The sequence below is a fragment of the Nematostella vectensis genome, chromosome 5 (genome assembly GCF_932526225.1).
Source record: "Nematostella vectensis chromosome 5, jaNemVect1.1, whole genome shotgun sequence".
NCBI lineage: Eukaryota > Metazoa > Cnidaria > Anthozoa > Actiniaria > Edwardsiidae > Nematostella > Nematostella vectensis.
The window spans coordinates 18,947,266-18,955,786 of record NC_064038.1 but is presented as its reverse complement, the minus strand read 5'-3'; the positions used below and the strand labels follow the sequence as shown (position 1 = coordinate 18,955,786).

Below are 8,521 nucleotides of genomic sequence, written 5' to 3'. Positions count from 1 at the left end.
CGGCTTCACGTGTGCACTACCGCAAAATCGTCTCGATCTAACCTTCACGCTAGGATCTCTGATTATTGCTTCATTGAAGTGATGACGTCACCACCACAGGTAACCCCCCTCCCTCACAGTGAGAACAATAAGACCGTAAGGCATCTCGGAAGACACCTTACAGGCCACGCTAAAAACGACGCGTTGTCAAGGTGAAATCAAAGTCGGCTTCGCGTGTGAACTACCGCAAGATCGTCTCGATCTAACCTTCACGCTAGGATCTCTGATTATTGCTTCATTGAAGTGATGACGTCACCACCACAGGCAACCCCCCTCCCTCACAGTGAGAACAATAAGACCGTAAGGCATCTCGGAAGACACCTTACAGGCCACGCTAAAAACGACGCGTTGTCAAGGTGAAATCAAAGTCGGCTTCACGTGTGCACTACCGCAAAATCGTCTCGATCTAACCTTCACGCTAGGATCTCTGATTATTGCTTCATTGAAGTGATGACGTCACCACCACAGGTAACCCCCCTCTCCCACAGTGAGAACAATAAGACCGTAAGGCATCTCGGGAGACACCTTACAGGCCACGCTCAAAACGACGCGTTGTCAAGGTGAAATCAAAGTCGGCTTCACGTGTGCACTACCGCAAAATCGTCTCGATCTAACCTTCACGCTAGGATCTCTGATTATTGCTTCATTGAAGTGATGACGTCACCACCACAGGTAACCCCCCTCCCCCACAGTGAGAACAATAAGAACGTAAGGCATCTCGGGAGACACCTTACAGGCCACGCTCAAAACGACGCGTTGTCAAGGTAAAATCAAAGTCGGCTTCACGTGTGCACTACCGCAAAATCGTCTCGATCTAACCTTCACGCTAGGATCTCTGATTATTGCTTCATTGAAGTGATGACGTCACCACCACAGGCAACCCCCCCCCCCCCCCACAGTGAGAACAATAAGACCGTAAGGCATCTCGGAAGACACCTTACAGGCCACGCTAAAAACGACGCGTTGTCAAGGTAAAATCAAAGTCGGCTTCACGTGTGCACTACCGCAAAATCGTCTCGATCTAACCTTCACGCTAGGATCTCTGATTATTGCTTCATTAAAGTGATGACGTCACCACCACAGGCATCTCGGGAGACACCTTACAGGCCACGCTAAAAACGACGCGTTGTCAAGGTGAAATCAAAGTCGGCTTCACGTGTGCACTACCGCAAAATCGTCTCGATCTAACCTTCACGCTAGGATCTCTGATTATTGCTTCATTGAAGTGATGACGTCACCACCACAGGTAACCCCCCTCCCCCACAGTGAAAACAATAAGACCGTAAGGCATTTCTGAAGACACCTAACAGGCCACGCTAAAAATTACGCGTTGTCAAGGTGAAATCAAAGTCGGCTTCACGTGTGCACTCCCGCAAAATCGTCTCGATCTAACCTTCACGCTAGGATCTCTGATTATTGCTTCATTGAAGTGATGACGTCACCACCACAGGTAACCCCCCTCCCCCACAGTGAGAACAATAAGACCGTAAGGCATCTCGGGAGACACCTTACAGGCCACGTTAAAAACGACGCGTTGTCAAGGTGAAATCAAAGTCGGCTTCACGTGTGCACTACCGCAAGATCGTCTCGATCTAACCTTCACGCTAGGATATCTGATTATTGCTTCATTGAAGTGATGACGTCACCACCACAGACAACCCCCCTCCCCCACAGTGAGAACAATAAGACCGTAAGGCATCTCGGAAGACACCTTACAGGCCACGCTAAAAACGACGCGTTGTCAAGGTGAAATCAAAGTCGGCTTCACGTGTGCACTACCGCAAAATCGTCTCGATCTAACCTTCACGCTAGGATCTCTGATTATTGCTTCATTGAAGTGATGACGTCACCACCACAGGTAACCCCCCTCCCCCACAGTGAGAACAATAAGACCGTAAGGCATCTCGGGAGACACTTCACAGGCCACGCTCAAAACGACGCGTTGTCAAGGTGAAATCAAAGTCGGCTTCACGTGTGCACTACCGCAAAATCGTCTCGATCTAACCTTCACGCTAGGATCTTTGATTATTGCTTCATTGAAGTGATGACGTCACCACCACAGGCATACCGAACAGCTCCCACAGTAAGAACAATTTTGTTTCAGGTCATCGTTCTAAATATAAATCACCATCTCCTTGGCTATCTCTATGCCGCGTTCGCCTAGTGTTTTAAACCATACATCGCGGTCAACAGCACCAAACCCTTACCCAATACAGTGTGATTGCCCAATGACGGGAAATCAACAGGGCACCCAACACGACGCAACAACCATATCTGATCTGCCCATGAATATGCATTATCTATTGTCAAGGACGCGCGCGTCATCGTCAAGTCACACTTGTTCGCGAGCCGTCTTAGTGCACACGATGGCAGGGCCAAATGAATTACCTGTACGTAGTTCTCGAAGGTTACTCGTAGTATTGCCTTCTACGTCGTAGTGAGCGATGAATTTGCTGCCGATATCTCTGTAATCTGCACACAGAAGGGTTAATAAACCTACCTTCAATGGAGAATCCCCCGCGCTTTTGTGATATGCTTTCCTGGAACTTTTCCATTAGAACTTCATTAGTGTAATAGTTCACCGTTGGAAAAGCATAACCGCTTTCTAGCGCTCTCTCGGCCATCTCAAAGCGACGAAGCGTTGCTGTCGAGTCGCCCAGTCTTGCGTCGTAGACTCCGCGTACATCTACAAGAAATCTATCAAAAATATCTACTCCAAATACATCTAACAAGACACATGCATGCTCAAATGGCGTACCTTGTCGTAAATGCTCCAATTGAGACTCTAGAAAATCCCTACCTTTTGACCAAAAGATCTGTGGTACTGTGTCTTGAGGTTTTGGCGCTTCCTGCGTGTCGTATCCCACAATGCGAGATCTCACCTGCTTACCCGTGATGTCTGGAGAGCCTTTGAGACCAAAGAATGGCTTGAACGGCTCCCAAAGAATATCAGCTGTCTCGTCATCTGTCAGGTCTCTCTCGTTGTCAAGAAATCCATGAATTGCTCTGACATCAGAGAGAGGAAGGCCGTCCCCATCCCCGACTCTCTGTGGAAACTGAATACTGATACGAAGATAATATGCATACTGACCTTTCTGGGCCTCCAGGATGTTATCGGGAAAAGGTCTGTTTTCTACCGATAACTTATCTAGCACTTGTGAAATGAATGGGAGAAATCTGATAGCTTCTACCCACCTGAGCTGGACTCGTGACAGCACGGGATAACGATGGACTGCCCAGCTAACACGCAATATTTCCTTAGCGTATGCAACGCTCAAGTCTGGAATCGGCTTACCTGGACCAAACAAATCGTTGGCTATACAATACGTGTGACGACCGTGTGTGTTACTTATGATTTCAATCTGTTTGGCAATCTCTAAATGTTGCCTAAGTCCAAACCTGCCATCGTGCTTCTTGATGTTGCCGATCATACTGGACATATTACTTATCATCATGCGCTCGTCTTCAGAATAAGCGCTCAACCTAAGAGATGGCCTCCACGACAAATGCTCAACAAAGCCTGTAAATTGTAAACTTGAAACAAAATTTATTAGATCGTCAATTGAATCACCTCCAACCTTATCAATTACCGGTCCAGGAATTACAATACTCCTGCTATGATGGTCTTGATTAGCATCTACGCTTGTCCTTGGGCGTTTACGCGTAGGTGCTTCACCATGGTCAGAAGGGCCTGATCCCACGTCTGATTCGTCATCTGAGTCATCCATTGCTATATGTAGAATCAACATATAAAGCGTCAGTTCAGACGTTCTTAGCGCTCCAGTGCTGGTGTTTATAGAACAGTGCTCGATACACAGGTGTAGGGCGGGTAATATGTGATTTTCCCCTGATGAGTCTTACCCACATATCCAACAATTATGTATAAACATGAAGCATTAATATGAGCTATGAATACCTAGAATACCTTCTGTGTCTTCAGTTGCACTTGCAGTACTCGTAGCAGTTGCCTGAATTAAAATAGTGATTATAATTAATAATAATAATGATGATGATTATGTTGATGATGATGATAATAAATTACAATAAATTATTACCTGACCCATCATAGATGATTGGGAATCTTGAACAGTATTCCGTTCCGGAGTTTCTAAATGTTTCTTCAGAGTGGGCAGCAAATATCTTGCTTCCAAATTTCGTAGCAATGTGGTATTAATACGTAAAAGGGTGTCCTGCTCAAAATCTAAGAGAGACATTAGTATTGAATTGCCGTCATACATCGCGACAATTGTGAACTGGTACTCTAAGTAAAGTTTTAAAGCACTTGTATTTCTAAATGATCCCGCCACTTGCAGCCAAAATTAAATGTTTGCCCGGTTACCTGAAAAATTACTATAAATATATTCTATTCCAACACAAAGGCAACAATGTCCAATCAACTTACCTCGAGAATCTTTCCTTCTGACCACGTATGACAGAACCCAGTACTGATGTCTTGCAGCAGCAAACACTGGGACCTGAGAATGTGGCAAAGGAGACACCAAATCTGCGTCAATATTCTGACGCTTAAAGATAGCAATACCTACCAAAAGTTCCGTGCTTTTATCTTTGCACAAAACAATTAATCTGCCCTCGTTGGGGTTTGAATACAATTCGTCGACAACTTTTCGGTATGCTGGGACACTGATTCTGAGGCATGTAGCCTCTCTTGCATCCAAAAGATTGTAGAGATCTTCTCTTGGTTCACAAGGGACACTGTTGTGAATCACCTATGAAAAAGCGCACATTTGTATGGTCAATACTTTCAGTTGCTAAGACAATCTGCCCATACCGCGAGGGCCAAAGATCGTATTTTACTTAAATTAATGTCGTGAGATTCTCTTTACGTACGGCACGTTCTCCCAGGCCCATATATAATCAGCATATTCAAGGAGTATATATAGTATTTTAGTATAAATCTACTCGCATACTATCACAAATCCTGCCATTTGATTGGCTCCCATACTCACTATCTATTGAGCGAAGCGATAGATAGCGAGTAGCGAAAAAAACGGCGTTTTTCACAAAAACAACATGAATTGTTATTAAAATCATCGTCAGCTATTTGAAGGTAGTATGTGAGTGGATTTATACTAAAACAATTAGACTACTCGTTTTCGTTTTCTATGAGTCAAATAGGGGCGAGGCTACGCGCCTCGTTCACTTTCTATTGACTCATAGAAAACTCATATATAGGGGTCCGGGGGTATACTCCACCGTGAAATGTTTGTCATTATTGTTAAAAGCTAAATAGCATTATTAAAGCCCCGTTATGCCACCAGAAATCTTGTTTGTATATCTTTTCATACTACCAATCTGAAAAGTTAGTGGGGGGACATGAATGCAAATTCGAAAAATTAAAACTTCAAACGGCATGAAAGTTCAGGCAAGAAGCGTATCATATTCATATCTTTATTAGGGGGTCTGGGGCTCTCCCCAGAAAATTTTGAAATTCAAGACTTTTAGGAGGCTCCGAAATAGAATAAAAAGGAATTAACTTTCCAGATATTTGGGCTTCCTTTGGAAAATGTTAGCTGGGCGGGAAAGTGTTGTTTGTTTGCTGCCATTACCGAAAGGGAATATTTCAGGTCCTAAATTTCGGAATTTCAATCCAATTAGGAGATCTATAAAATAGCTATCTAAAGCTAGTGATACGATATCTTCAAAGGTTCTTTTATACAAGAATTTTCTTGATAAAGTGCTGATCTCCATCAACACACAGGCCGTATGAAGGATCTACTCGAGGTATGAAGTGATTCCTTCAAGTCGCTTCATAATCGCTTGATTATATGAGAAGAGTGATATAGGTGATAATAATATAAGTAATTGTGTTCTGCATATTCTATATTCCTGTTATCTACCGAGATTACGGCATTGTGAAGTTGTTTGAAGACATCAAAATGTCGCCTTTGCGACCTGATCACGCTGAATAAAATGCTTCAATTAAACTTTCTGTTTTCCAAAAACGTTGTTCATTCTATAGGTAGATTACTTACCGACAACTTGAAAGGTGAGAAATCTGAATCATTTATAAGTGATAACATCGCTCAATATTGTAGAAATGATAATTCTCGGTATATGTTCTCGACAATAAGATTGATTTGAAGCTATCCTAAGTATGGCATTTATTTTCTTATTTTGGAAACTGTTATGACAACAGCGATTATTGTCCAATAAGGTTAGGCTGTCACCTTTTCTCGAGCTGATTATAAAATATCCATACATTTACTGTATTCTCCCGCATTAAACTCTTTTTTTAAAAGGAATCTTTTTTATGAGAACGTCCAGCCTGAGATATCATCAAATTTTCCGCACCTTAGGAATATAATAATCTCTTCTGTAGCACACGTGGCCAATTAGCATAATCTCCGTGGATAAATCCACGGAGATTCTTATCATGAAAAGTGATTGGCTGATTGGTACACGCGCTCTTATTGGTGGGATTTGACACTTTAACTAACTCGACCGCCATCTTGGATTTGATCCGTAAGAGAAACGCAGAAGGCCGTTTCCCGCGTTACTTGGAGCATATAATAATATAAGCTGGCAGACTCAAGAGCACTGGCACTATAAACCATAAATGTGTGTACTCGTCTCGTCTCAAAAAAATTTTACAATTCTTTAAGAATTGTTGTTGGAAAGGTCGAGGCATGCCGTCTTGGGTCGGCGGTAGCGGAACTCTACTCACAATTTTGCTAAAAAAAGTTTGCTTTGATTTGTCTAGAGTGCCAAGGCTAGGGAGAGCAGGAATCTGCTGTCGATCGCGCTTTTCGTATTGATACCTCCTTCCAGAGGACAAGAGATCCGGACACTGCGAATTGCCCCGTCCGGTGACAGAGAACACGTCCAGGGACTGAATTCATTAGTCTTGAATTCAGATGGCACCCTCATGTTCAGATTCGAGGATTACAAAACATATGGCTCTCATGGGGTTGATGTCACAAATTTGCCAGTAAGTCTTTCATTTGTGATTTATCCTTTATTTTGACATGTGCTTGTAGATTGCGTGACAACAGCATATGGTGAAACAGGATTATTTGTTTAAACTATAATAAAGTAACCATTTAATCTTCTTCTTATCACAAATGGAATTTTATGTGTGCTACTACTGTTTTCACATATTTTCTACTTAAATACTCTGTGTAGACTCCGTGACGTGATCATATTAGCTGACTCTCTTTTTTTTTTCACATTCAGGAAGATCACAGATTGAACGTCATCATAAGGGAATATCTGGACAAATACAGAGATATTCTTCTCGACGCCTCTGACGATGGCACAACCAACAATTTTCTTCTCCTGGTAAGTTATGACTCTTCAGTTTCCAATTATATTTCTTCAAAGGGCTCACTGATCTTCTTGGAACTAGTGATTGTTGGATAGAACATGGGACCCTAACCCTAACCCTAACCCTAACCCTACAGCACACGGTATTCCGAAGCGGTCACCCATCCAAGTACTAACCGCGCCCTACTGAGCTTAACTTCGGTGATCGGACGAGAACCGGTGCTTTCTCAGTGGTATGGCCGTAGACGTTAGAACAGTTTAAGATCTATCTATCATATAACAGTCCTGTGAGTACCTTGATAACAAAAAGGAAATGCCTACAGCACACGGTATTCCCAGGCGGTCACCCGTCCAAGTACTAACCGTGCCCTACTGACTTTAAGTTCTGTGATCGGACGAGAACTGGTGCTTTCTCAGTGGTATGGCCGTAAACGATAGAACTGTGTAACATCTATCTATTATATAACAGTACTGTCAGTACCTCGATAACAAAAAGGAAATGCCAACAGCACACGGTATTCTGAAGAGGTCACCCATCCAAGTACTTACCGCGCCCTACTGAGCTTAACTTCGGTGATCGGACGAGAACCGGTGCTTTCTAAGTGGTATGGCCGTAGACGATAGAACTGTGTAAGATCTATCTATTATATAACAGTCCTGTGAGTACTTCGATGACAAAAAGGAAATGCCTACAGCACACGGTATTCCCAGGCGGTCACCCATCCAAGTACTAACCGCGCCCTACTGAGCTTAACTTCGGTGATCGGACGAGAACCGGTGCTTTCTCAGTGGTATGGCCGTAGACGACAGAACTGTGTAAGAAATAGATTTGATATAACAGTCCTGTGAGTACTTCGGTAACAAAAAGGAAATGCCTACAGCACACGGTATTCCGAAGCGGTCACCCATCCAAGTACTTACCGCGCCCTACTGAGCTTAACTTCGGTGATCGGACGAGAACCGGTGCTTTCTCAGTGGTATGGCTGTAGTCGATAGAACTGTGTAAGATCTATCTATTATATAACAGTCCTGTTAGTACTTCGAAAACAAAAAGGAAATGTCTACAGCACACGGTATTACCAGGCGGTCACCCGTCCAAGTACTAACCGTGCCCTACTGAGCTTAACTTCGGTGATCGGACGAGAACCGGTGCTTTCTCAGTGGTATGGCCGTAGACGATACAACTGTGTAAGATCTA

The 8,521-nt window shown here is 43.4% G+C and overlaps 1 long non-coding RNA gene, 5 other non-coding genes and 1 pseudogene across 6 annotated transcripts; 1 reads left to right on the top strand and 6 right to left on the bottom strand.

Annotated features, from left to right (window-relative positions):
• The first annotated feature begins 6,479 nt into the window (after window positions 1-6,479).
• Window positions 6,480-7,357, top strand: LOC125563089. Its single transcript, XR_007308119.1, has 3 exons — window positions 6,480-6,618; window positions 6,761-6,988; window positions 7,234-7,357. It is a non-coding gene; the product is annotated as an uncharacterized LOC125563089 (long non-coding RNA).
• A 94-nt stretch (window positions 7,358-7,451) lies between these two features.
• Window positions 7,452-7,570, bottom strand: LOC116609335. Its single transcript, XR_004292901.1, has one exon. It is a non-coding gene; the product is annotated as a 5S ribosomal RNA (ribosomal RNA).
• Window positions 7,571-7,637: 67 nt separating this feature from the next.
• Window positions 7,638-7,756, bottom strand: LOC116609289 (annotated as a pseudogene).
• Window positions 7,757-7,823: 67 nt separating this feature from the next.
• Window positions 7,824-7,942, bottom strand: LOC116609322. Its single transcript, XR_004292889.2, has one exon. It is a non-coding gene; the product is annotated as a 5S ribosomal RNA (ribosomal RNA).
• Window positions 7,943-8,009: 67 nt separating this feature from the next.
• LOC116609309 lies at window positions 8,010-8,128 on the bottom strand. The gene has a single exon (XR_004292877.1). It is a non-coding gene; the product is annotated as a 5S ribosomal RNA (ribosomal RNA).
• Window positions 8,129-8,195: 67 nt separating this feature from the next.
• LOC116609320 lies at window positions 8,196-8,314 on the bottom strand. The gene has a single exon (XR_004292887.2). It is a non-coding gene; the product is annotated as a 5S ribosomal RNA (ribosomal RNA).
• Window positions 8,315-8,381: 67 nt separating this feature from the next.
• Window positions 8,382-8,500, bottom strand: LOC116609321. The gene has a single exon (XR_004292888.2). It is a non-coding gene; the product is annotated as a 5S ribosomal RNA (ribosomal RNA).
• Window positions 8,501-8,521: the final 21 nt, after the last annotated feature.